Source organism: Rhinopithecus bieti, unplaced genomic scaffold (genome assembly GCF_001698545.2).
Source record: "Rhinopithecus bieti isolate Rb0 unplaced genomic scaffold, ASM169854v2 scaffold_11291, whole genome shotgun sequence".
Classification (NCBI taxonomy): Eukaryota; Metazoa; Chordata; class Mammalia; order Primates; family Cercopithecidae; genus Rhinopithecus; species Rhinopithecus bieti.
In genome coordinates, this window is record NW_016807158.1 from 3,915,692 (window position 1) to 3,928,407 (window position 12,716).

Genomic DNA, 12,716 nt, shown 5'->3' on the forward strand with positions numbered 1-12,716 from the left:
CTCACATAGCTCCAGGTTTCAGCCCCACTTCAGGTCTAGGTTGATACCCCTGGTCTCAGTCACCAGGCCAGCACTCATAGACATAGACTCCAGGCCTGCCCAGTGCCAGGCCAGCTCCTGTAGCCCCACCCTCCAGGCTAGCCCCTGTGGCCTCATATCCCAGCAAACTTAAGGTTTAGGTCCATTCCAGTAGGTATTAGCACTGAGCTGGCTCCCAGGAAGTCAGGCTCCAAGACTAACCCTGTGGTCCCAGGTTTTAGGCCACTCTCACAACCTCAGACCCAGGGAAGCCATCACAAACCTAGCCTCCAGGCCAGGGCCCACCCAGCCACCTTCCAATCTAGCCCTCACAGATCTGTCTCCAGACAGGTCTCAAAAGTCCCAGACTCCAGGCCAGCACTCACGATCTCAGGCCCCCAGAACTCAGACTGTATACCCGCCCCAGCACCAGGCTGGTCTCAGGTTCCTGTGGATCCAATGTCCAGGCCTGCTCCAGTAGACCAAGGATCTGGCCCACCCCACTAGACTGTAGGGTCAGGTCAGTCCCTGTGGACTGAACCTCCATGATCACCCATACAGAGCCAGGCTCCAAGCCAGCCCCTGTGGATTCAGGCTCATGTCTTATCTTGGTGCCAGGTCAGCCCCTGTAAACCCAGGCTTCAGGCCATTCTCCATAGGACCTGGCAGGCCCACTCACTTGCTGAACCAATCAACTAAGCATTCAGGCAGTAAGCCTGATCACAGACCATACTACATCCCTTCCCCAGAATCTCTGGATGGGCTCACTGGTGAAGGATTTTCCCAAAGCCGGTCTGCAAAGACTAAAAATGTCCCTACTTCTTCAAATGTGCAGACACCAAGGATCAAGAAAAATCAGGGAAACATGGCACAAAGGAACAAAAGAAATCACCAGTAACTAACCCTAAAGACACAGATATTTATGAACTGCCTTAAATTCAAAACAATTGAGATGGGAAAGACTGTAGCAAGCAGATTTGGAGAAGAAAAACTGTTATGGTTTGAATGTGTCCCCCAAAAGTTTATGTATTGAAAACTTAATCCCTCTGCCTTCAAAACGAGCTCTCTCTGGCTCCCTTGCTCTTATTGTCTCACATGTGATGCCCTCTGCCATGTTATGATGCAGCAAGAAGGCACTCACCAGATGTTGATTCCACACTCTTGGAATTTCCAGTTTGAGGATTATGAACTAAATAAACATATTTTCTTTATAAATTTTGTGGTTTGTGGTATTTAGTTATAGCAACAGAAAATGGACTAAGGCAGAAAATCAATACCTCAATTTTGAATATAATATGTTTGAAATAATTCTTAGCTAAATTAAGTGTTCAATCTGTCCATCTCACGTATGAGACTAGAGTTTGGAATCATGACTAGACTCTAATTTGGGAGTCATCAGCAATTGATGGCCTTTAAAGCTACAAAAGGAGCTGAAATAATTGAGAGATTATGTAAAACTGGAAAAGAAAAGAATTCCAAAGACTGTGTCCAAGATAACTTAAAGGAGCTTAAGAAGTTGCAGCTAATACGAAAATTAAAAAGTCAGGAGAATGTATTGTTCTCCTAGAAGCCAAGTAATGAAAAGGTTTATAAAAGAAGAGGGTGATTCAGTTTCTCAAATACTGGTGATTGGTCAATTTAAAAATATATTGAAAATTAATTCTTGAATCCAGCCAGGCCTATAACATTTTCAGCTAGAGTGTCATTTGAGGGACATGTACTACATGTCTAAATATTTGTTATTAATCAAGCTAACAAACTATTAATGAAATATATTTTCCTCTTACTTAGAAAAAGTAACTTCATAATGCTGTGAAGAGCCATGCTGAAATTTAGCACTGTTAGACTTTTAGAGTTCTATGCTGAAGTGTGGAACTGCAAAAATCTTGGCCCATTATTCCCCCATCGGAATTGCTAACAGCAGCTGTTTGCAGGAGATTAGCAAACTTGCTTGTGTAACAGTTCCATCATGGCAAAGCACAGAACTGATAGGAGGAGAAAGGGGATCTTGGCCTACTGTTTGAGTTGGAACATCAATCTTTTCCTCTCTAAGAACTAGGATCAGTAATCCTAGTTCTTAGACCTTCAGACTCTGTCTAGAATCTACACCACTGGCTTTCTGGTTCTCATGCCTACAAAATACATCACCAGTTTTTCTGGATCTCCTCCTTGCAGGCAACAGATTGTGTAGGACTTCTTAGTCTCCAGAATTGAGTGACTCAATACTCAACAATATATCTGTTTAAGAAACAATATATCTTTTAAGAAACAATATATCTGTTTAAGAAACTTATTTTGATTTATTTAAATTATGTATATATCCATTTATCACCCATACTAATTGATAAACTGTAGAGTTTGGAACCAGAAAAATGTTACATCATTAGTTATAAGTGGCTTAGTGAATACACCCACCATGCTATGGTTCAAATGTGTCACCACCTGAATTCAGGTTTGACCAATGGGATAGTATTAAGAGGCAGGCTCTTTATGAGGTTGATATGGTTTGGCTTAGTGTCCCCACCCAAATCTCATTTTGTAGCTCCCATAATTCCCACGTGTTGTGGGAGGGACCCAGCGGGAGATGATTTAATCAAGGAGTTGGGTCTTTCCCATGCTGTTCTCGTAATTGTTGATGGGTCTCATGAGATCCAATGTTTTAAAAACTGGAGTCTCCCTGTACAAACTCTCTGTTTGCTTGCTGCCATCCACGTAAGATGTGACTTGTTTCTCCTTGCCTTCTACTGTCACTGTGAGGCCTCCCCAGCCATGTGGAACTGTGAGTCCAATTAAACTTCTTTGTTTTGTAAATTACCAGGTCTCAGGTATGTCTTTATCAGCAGTGTGAAAATGGACTAATACAGTAAGTTGGTACCAGTAGAGTGGGGTGTTGCTGAAAAGACACTCAAAAATGTGGAAGCGACTTTGTAACTAGGTAACAGGCAGAGGTTGGAAGGGTTTGGGGGGCTCAGAAAAAGACAAGGAAATGTAGGAAAGTTTGGAACTTCCTAGAGACTTGTTGAATGGCTTTGCCCAAAATGTTGATAGTGATATGGCCAATAAAGTCCAGGCTGAGGTAGTTTCAGATGGAGATGAGAAACTTGTTGGGAACTGGAGTAAAGGTGACTCTTGTTATGTTTTAGCAAAGAGACTGGTGGCATTTTGCCCTGGCCCTAGATATTTGTGGAACTTTGAACTTGAAAGGGATGATTTAGAGTATCTGGTAGAAGAAATTTCTAAGCAGCAATGCATTCAAGAGGTGACTTGGGTGCTCCTAAAGGCATTCAGTTTTATAAGGGAAGCAGAGTATAAAAGTTTGGGAAATGTGTAGCCTGACAATGCAATAGAAAAGAAAATTCCATTTTCTGAGGAGAAATCCAAGCTGGCTGCAGAAATTTGCATATGTAACGAGGAGCCAAATGTTAATCCCCAAGACAATAAGGAAAAGGTCTCCAGGGAATGTTAGAGGTCTTCACAGCAGCCCCTTCTATCATAGGCCCAGAGGCCTAGGGAAAAAATGTGGTTTTGGGGGCCCGACCCAGGGTAGGGTCTCCGTACTGTGGGCAGCCTAGGGACTTGGTGCCCTGTGTCCCAGCTGTTCCAGCTATGGCTGAAAGGGGCCAATACAGAGCTCGGGCCATGGCTTCAGAGGGTGCAAGCCCCAAACCTGGGCAGCTTCCATGTGGTGTTGAGCCTGCCAGTGCACAGAAGTCAAGAATTGAGGTTTGGGAACCTCCACTCATATTTTAGAAGATGTATGAAAACCCCTGGATCCCCAAGCAGAAGTTTGCTGCAGGGGCAGGGCCCTCATGGAGAACCTCTGCTAGGGCAGTATGGAAGGGAAATGTGGGGTCAGAGACCCCACACAAAGTCCCTACTAGAGCACTGCCTAGTGGAGCTGTGAGAAGAGGACCACTGTCCTCCAGACCCCAGAGTGGTAGATTCACTGGCAGCTTGCGCCATGTGCCTGGAAGAACTGAAGACACTCAATGCCAGCCCATGAAAGCAGCTGGGAAGGAGGCTGTACCCTGCAAGCCACAGGGGCAGAGCTGCCCAAGACCATGGGAACCCATCTCTTGCATCGGTGTGACCTGGATGTGAGACATGGAGTCAAAGGAGATCACTTTGGAGCATTAAGATGTGACTGCCCCGCTGGATTTTGGACTGGCAGGGGGCCTGTAGCCTCTTTGTTTTGGCCAATTTCTCCCATTTGGAATGGCTGTCCTTACCCAATGCTTGTACCCTCACTGTATCTAGGAAATAACTAACTTACTTTTGATTGTACAGGCTCATAGGCAGAAGGGACTTGCCTTGTCTCAGATAAGATTTTGGACTGTGGACTTTTGAGTTAATGCTGAAATGAGTTGAGATTTTGGGGGACTGCTGGGAAGGCATGATTGGTGTTGAAATGTGAAGATATGAGATTTGGGAGGGGCCAAGGCAGAATGATATGATTTTGCTCTGTGTCTCCACCCAAATCTCATCTTGTAGCTACCATAATTCCCACTTGTTTTGGGAGGGATCTGGTGGGAGACTATTGAATCATGGGGGTGGGTCTTTCCCATGCTAGTCTCGTGATAGTGAGTGGGTCTCATGAGATCTCATGGTTTTAAACGCTGGAGTCTCCCTGCACAAGCTCTCTCTTTGCCTACTGCCATCCACATAAAATGTGACTTATTCCCCCTTATCTTCTACCATGATTGTGAGGCTTCCCCAGTCATGTGGAACTGTGAGTCCAATAAACCTCTCTCTTTTGTAAATTGCCCAGTCTTGGGTGTGTCTTTATCAGTAGCATGAAAATAGAATAATACAGTGTTGGGGTGATCAGACCTAACACCAAGTTGTGGGGGCGATGAAGTCCGGCAGAGTCAAAAGATTGAGAAAAAGACAGTTTGAGAAGTAAAGTGGGACCAGGGGGCCATCGCCATTGTGGAGGCTGTGAAGGCCCCTAGCTCTGGGATCCCACACTATTTATTGGTAATCCAACAAAGAAACAGGTGGTGAGGATGTAGGGGTCAAAAGGGCAGGTGCATGATCTACAGCTGTGACGGTTTAACATTTCTATGGAACATGTTCTGCTACTTGAGATAACAGGAATACAATGAATCTAGGTGCCTAGGAGGGCTAGAAGCAAGGAGTCAGCAAGTCCAGACACATTCCAGAGGATACTATGTCAGACGTGCAAGCCCTGCCTTAGTATTTTTCCCCAACATTCAGCTTTTTCCCAACAATACAGAGCTGATTAGGCAGTGAGGGCTTCTCTCTGGTAAATGGGATTAAGGCCCTTATAAAAGAGGCTTCATGCACCTTTCACTTTTCCTTCTACCTTCTGCCAAGTGAGGACACAATGTTCCTCCCTCTAAAGGACACAGCCCTCACCAAACAACCAAACCTACTGGCACGTTGATCTTGGTCTTGCCAGTCTTCAGAGTTGTGAGAAAATACATTTCTTTTATTTATAATTCCCCAGTCTGTGGTATTTTGTTATAGCAGCACAAATGGAGTCAGTCAGTCCATAGCCATTTATGTTCGAACCTTTCATGAATTTCCTTAGGTAATAAGATGGAGAGAATATTGTCAGGAGACATAGTTCATACTTATACCAGCAATACTGAGGATGTTTGAATTGCAGGACAACCACATTTGCCAAAAACAGGATTAATAAGTTCAGTTACTGGTTATGATATGGAGAAATGAATGCTCTTAAAATATTTGGTGGAAATTAAATTGTTTTAGGTACATTTAATCTGTCAACTTCAATAAATATTGACTTTAACATAAAGAAACAAAAATAAGGTAGGGCGCGGTGGCTCAAGCCTGTAATCCCAGCACTTTGGGAGGCTGAGACGGGCAGATCACAAGGTCAGGAGATCGAGCCCATCCTGGCTAACACAGTGAAACCCCGTCTCTACTAAAATACAAAAAACTAGCCGGGCGTGGTGGCGGGCGCCTGTAGTCCCAGCTACTCTGGAGGCTGAGGCAGGAGAATGACGTGAACTCGGGAGGCGGAGCTTGCAGTGAGCGGAGATCACGCCACTGCACTCCAGCCCGGGCGACTGAGCGAGTCTCTGTCAAAAAACAAAAACAAACAAAAACCCCAAAAATACTGGCATATATTAGTTTACTAGAGTTGCCATAACAAAATACCGCAGACTGGGTAGCTGAAACAACAGGGACGGATTTTCTTACAGTTCTGGAGGCTGGACATCCAAGTTCAAGGTGTTGGGAGCTTTGATTTCTTCCGGGGCCTCTCTCCATGGCTTGCAGATAACTGCTTTCTTACTGTGTCCTCACGTGGTCTTTCCTCTGTACCCATCCCTGGATATACTATTTTCTTGGTTATTATGTAATCTTGTGAAAATTTTTATTTTCCTTCCTTATAAAATTAGAGACTTACAAAGCTCTTTTGAATATTAGAAACTCCTAGTATGGTTCTTGGAAGACCAATATAGAGTAACATTTATGATTTTTCCAGTTGAAGAAAACTGCATGTCCTGAGATCTTGAGGCAGGAATCTCCACAGACATAGGTGAGATTGAGAGACAGTGTGGTGAATTACCATGAAGAGGTCAGTTTGATTTGAGAACTGTGTGTGTGTAAGAGCAATAAAAGACAAATATATATTTAAAAAATTGATTCAAATAGGATTGTGGCTGGCATCAAATTCCAAGGTAAGGGATTATGGTACATGTTGGAAGGAGCTAATAGATATTTTTGAGGAAGGGAATGGCCAAGTAGAAGCAGCGTTTTAAGAAAAAAATATACCAGTGCCATACTACATACGTAGACAGAAAAGAAAATGGAAATAAAGAATCAAGTAAGAGTTATATTACAATATTTAAAAATTAGAAAATAAGAATGAGAATTAGGGTACTGAACTGAATATGGGAAAGTAATTTTAAAATGTCCAAATACTAGAAATAGTATCAAGAAAAAGATAACAATAGATGCTTCATGGGAAAAGAACATGGAATGAAAATTTGGTGCTGTGAAAGGAACACTATATTTGGAGTCAGAGAGTCTTGGGCTCAAATTGTGTCTTCCCTGGTTTTGTGGATTTAATCATATACTCAGCTCATCTGTAAAGCAAAAGTAATCATGCCGGTGAGTTTGCTATGGTATTGTAATATAATAAAATAGTAAGGCCTCTTTTTTATTCTAAATTGGGATAATGTTAATATAAATGAACAAGATTGGGGGTAAAGGGAAACACATTTGAAATACAAAATAATAAGACTAACACTTATTTGTTTGATTTGATATGATGGCAGGGTCTCCATAAGAAAACGTATAATAGGCATTTGAAAATTCATGACTAATACTCAAGGGAGAGATCATTACTTTATTCTAAAAGTGAAGTATGTTTTAGAAGTATGGGGAGAGAATTAAGGCTGGGATGACACCAAATTGCAAAGTAAATAAATATGGAACTCTTCATCTTCAGTTTCGAGCCATGATGAACTCTATTTAGATCATGGTAATAGTTTTTCTAGCCAGCTGCTGTCACTTTTCCCATTCAGTCTCCATAATACGGCTAAGTATATTTTCCTATGCCCCCTTTAAAAACCCCCATGGTTTTGGAGGTTGACATTCTCATCTCTCTGCTATATGACTCTAATATACCCTCCTCATCCTATATCTTATCACATTTCTGTTATGTTCTTTGCTGTTCCAGGCAAAATCTCCCAGGACTTTTGAATTATTTATCAAAACATGCTCTTTGTCCTAAAATGTGAAATATCATCATAAATCTCATGCATTTTCAGGATATCAGAGTGTATTTATTTTAAAATTGAAAATTTGTGCAATGTAAAATAGAACATTCCTTCTAGGTGTGCATGGATCTAGCAGTCAATTAAATTTATATTTTGTTATTTGTTGACTCAAACAATTTGAGTCGGATGCAAAATATGTAAGAATCAGATTGACCTTCCTTTGTTTCAGCTTCAAGAAGTAGTACAAACCCAACCTTTTCCTACAATGGGCAACAACAAACCACTGGGAGAATGTAGAGAAAGTCTTTGTTATCCTCCTTGGAGTTTGCATAGAATGGGCAGCTGACATTACTGCGTAATAATTGGCTTTTATTTTACCTAAAACCAAGCCGTTTAAAGAGAGAGTTACCCTAATGTGAAGTGAGCAAAATTGTTATTTGCATCATTCTACCTCATTTTAAGAGTTCTTTTCTTCTCCTCTCTTGGCACATTCTTTCTTAAAACTCAGAGGCTTCCCAGAACTTCCCATTTTCAAAATACACTTCATCCAAACTCTTCCACTAGACTGAACACCATAACTCAGACCTATTCTATCCCTGAAAATGGAAGTTATCAAAGCTTTCTTAGTAAGCAAAATGGGGTGATAGAAAGTCAGACAGAACTTGTTGGGCTTAAGTTTTCTTATCTACACATGATGATGTCAAAATCTGTTGTTGCGAGTGAGTGAACAGGCACATGGCAGTTGTTCAAAATTGTATTCTTCCTTGTCCTGTGCCAAAAAGAGTTGTCCTGATAGCACCTGCCTAAATAATTAACAATGATTATATCTCCAACACAGTTCTTTTATATTGAGTAGCCTAATGACAGGTTTGTTAGACTTTCCCATCAGTATCCTGTTATGGATGCTGTGCCCAGCCAGACAAGACTGGACTTACCTCCCCCACCCCCCAGTTGCTAGAATGCTAACAGCAGAGAGCTGTCATTTCTCTCTAGAAATTTCTCTTAGCCAAAAATATCTACCTTACCCGTGGTCACATACTTCTATGAGGGATAGCCTACATCCAATGACTGGTGCCTCAAATTGGGATAAAACTGAAGGCCCATCCCAGCTTCAGAGCTCCCTGTGGAGTTGGCTGAGACTTTGTTACTACTGCACTGAAGCCCATTTGCAGCCCTTCTCTGTGTAATTCTGCTGCTGTCACTTCCCCCACAGGTGCTGAACCTAAGCTTCCTTCATGTTATCCTGTTTTATAGTCAGCTTCCCAGAGAACCACATCAGAAACATACTTTAAGCCAAGTATGTCCAAAGCAGACAACCACCACCCCACCACTACCACCTCCACCAAACATGTTCACACTGCATTTTATGAGTTAAATAGTACTTTGACTCAACTGCCCAATGTATCATTCATTTTCACTTCATTCCCACATTTGAGGAAATGATCTTTCTAGTTTTAACTCTATAATTTCTCTATAGCCTAAGGCTCATTTCCATTCATATTTCTCCTGCTTTTGTTCAGACAGTTCATCCCTGACTTATTATAGTAGCATATTAACTGGTTTCATATTTTCTTATAGTTCCTGTTCAATATGTTTAGAATATATTATTATTGATTCACATGGAGTATTTAGCACACAGTGATTTCACCAAAGCCACATGGACACACTTGTGATTTACAATAATTTTGAGGACAGAAGATTATTAGATTGTCTGATCAAAGGATCACCATTTCCTCCACACACAAAAATTAAGGTATTGAGAAATATACTTTTAAATAACCTTAGATAAATTTCCCAATGAATGTTGTATTCCAGAAACTAAAGTCATTTGTGTTGTTATTATTGTTTCCACTTGGCAGTGAATGGGTTAAAGATCACTTTGTAAAAGCAAGTCTTGCTAAAAATTAGAGCAGAAGGCCGTAAAGACTCAGAAGCATGTAAAGATACGGAAAGGAGGACACGAAATGGGAGCAATTGGGCAGAATAATAAACGGGTGTCACAACTGACAACAGTAAATGTCCAGTTTACTGAGAAGTGGCCTTCCTACCACTCATTTTCTTCTGAAACCAATTGATCTTATTTATTGTTACACTCTTCTCATCATCTTCCTTCACTATGACACTCCTTGAGTGTCCTTGGAGAAAAGCACATCTATGGTTTTGCTTGCATTAACAGTTTTCCAAGTAACTCACAAGTAAGGAATATCGTAAGTTAACTGCACGTGTTCAGACACATACCTTGGGGAAGACACACACACACACACACACACACAAACACACATCATTCATGCAGGCTGCCAGATTGAAAGCTTGCTTGACTTGGCTTCTCAATTCAGCCAGCAGCAGTTTGCCTTATTACTTACTGCATTATCCAGCTCTTGTATAACTTCTAGTCTCTTTTCAGGTCACCATCCCAGAGCTTCTTGTAGGGTTGGCTGAGACCTTGTTAGAATTCTCCATAAGTATCCTGTTGTGACACTAACAGGAAATTCTAACACCACACTCCCTCTCTAGTCACACTAAGCATCTTAGCCTCACAGATATACATTTTTTGTTTGCACTCTAGGATACTGGACAAACTGTTCCCTATGCCTTGTACTTCCTCACTGCCTTAAACTCCCCCAATTTGGACAGCTCTTTCTAATCTTTCAAGTGGCAACTTTGACGTCTTATCCTCTTAAAATAAAAAATTTAAAACCCTCTCTTCTACCCTAGACTAGGTCAAATATTCTCTTACGTTTTCCCCTAAAACTTTTGGCTTACCATGCTAATAACATTCATGAATACATAAAACTGAGTAATTTAATTTTTAACTCTTCAAACTTAGGCTCCAAAAGGACTAGAAATGTTAAATATTATTCACCGTTGTAGCGGTGGATCTTGACATAATGCCTGACATATCAGAGACATTCAAATTTTTTTTAAAGAATGAGTGGTTTCTGTGTTGAAATGAGTATTCTTTTGCTCTCTTGAAAAAATAAAGTTTTTGCTTTGAATGTGGTTAAACATGGCCCTAAGATATGAACATTAATTTTTTGGAATGTTTTTCTCTTGGAATTATTGATTTAATAGAATTGTATGGCTCTGCATCTGTCAAAATGGAACAAGTCATACTTGCATTAACAAACAATGCCGAAACTCAGTGACTTGAAATAATGATTTATTTCTTGCTCACTGCTATAGTCTAAATATTTATATACCCCAAATTGTATATGTTGAAACCTAATCCCCAAAGCAAGAGTATTTGGAGTTGGAGCCTTGGGAGGTATTTAGGTCACGAGGGCGGAGCTTTCATGAATGGCCTTAGTGCCCTTACAAAAGAGGCTCCAGGGTGATTCTTTGCCCCTATTACCAGGTGAAGACACAGCAAGAAGCCTTCTTTTATGAGGAAGTGACCTTACCAGACATCAAATCCACCTGTGCCCTGATTTTGGGGTCCCCAGCTTCCAGAACTGTGAGGATTAGATGTTTGCTCTTTATAAATCTACCAGTTTTTGGTGTGTGTGTGTGTGTGTGTGTGTGTGTGTGTGTGTGTGTTTATAGCAACCAGAATGGATTAAGACATATTATATGTGAATACAAAGACACGGAGAGTATTCATAGAATGAGGAGGACAGAATGCTGATGGTAGAGTATTGGGGAATAATTATAAAGTAAATAAGAAATTATGTGTATTTAAGTGTAATTACATGATAATCATTTATATCAGTTTCTGCTGCACAGAAATGCGTTTATATACAGTTATGTGAACAAAAGTAAATAATTGGGTGTTTCATAATATTTGCATATCCAACCTATTGCCATTAATGAAATTCTTCTATAAAACTAAGTAATTTATCTTTTGCATTATTTAACTATTTTTTCAAAAGAAGTGATTATTTATTTAAATTTCCAGTGATCATCTAGAATAAACCCATATAAAAGGATATAGTCTTTTTATGTATATGCATTAGTGAAAATGGAAATCTTTCTCACAGGAGGCTTTGATGACAATTTGCAAATTGCTTGCAAGTTACTGTATTTATTTCAGGTTTTATGTTTTAGATTAGTGCTGGTCAAATTCTAAGACCTTTTTTAATTTTTGAAATATTTCTTTATTACCAGTTTTTTCCAGATATTTGTGGAATTGTCTTCCTAACTGATACCGGTTTTTTCCAGATATTTGTGGAATTGTCTTTCTAACTGATGTGCTAGTATTCTCTAGATTATTTCTCACAGGTAAAGAGAAAGTCTTACTTTCAGAATTTTATTGTTAATGCTTTTAACTACTGAGAATGCAGATTATAGCATTGTGTTAAATGACAATATGAATCATCTCCTACTATTGCTCAACTTTTTTCTAGTTTAGCCTTGACTTTCTTCTTCTGTAGGCAATATTCTCAAGGCAGGACGAATTCTGCTAATGAGTAGAATAGGCAGATTGATAGATAGCTGACAGAATGTAAGTGATTTCAAAGTTCTCCAAAAACTTATCCCAGTGTCTCATATTCCCACATTAGCTATACTTCTAAAAATTAGCTATTTTGGCACTTTTACAAAGTTAACTCATTAAATAAATTTGTTTATTTGGTTTATCTATGTTATTGGTTTCTCTGTGTTATTCCCTTCTTTTCACTTTTCATTTCTCAGAATTTTAAAGAACAGTGTCACATTGTTGAGCTATTTTAAAACTGTAAATAGAAAGGAAAGGAAAAGAGAGGCTTCAGTCACAGGCCAAAAGCTATTAGCACAGCTGAAATCAATCACTGTCTTTCTTGTTCCATGGGAATGACTACTCAAGGGACAGTCAGAAAGGGTCAAGGAAAGCTATTTTTCTTCCCACGATTTGGAAATACATCTTCTTTCCTATGATGAAAGCGATGTGATGTGTGTGTGTGTGTGTGTGTGTGTGTGTGTTCCTCATTCTTACGCCTGTGTGTGTGTGTATATATATAATATATTATAATATTATGTTATATATTATAAATTATATATATTATAATA

General features: G+C 40.0%; 1 protein-coding gene across 1 annotated transcript in view; it reads right to left on the reverse strand.

Annotated features, from left to right (window-relative positions):
• Window positions 1–10,220, reverse strand: part of GNAT3 (G protein subunit alpha transducin 3) — an 85,331-nt gene extending 75,111 nt beyond the window's left edge. Inside the window, exon 1 of the mRNA XM_017880440.1 lies at window positions 10,097–10,220. The gene's annotated coding sequence lies outside the window, so the exon portion shown is untranslated. The remainder of the gene's footprint in view (window positions 1–10,096) is intronic.
• Between the last annotated feature and the right edge of the window lie 2,496 nt (window positions 10,221–12,716).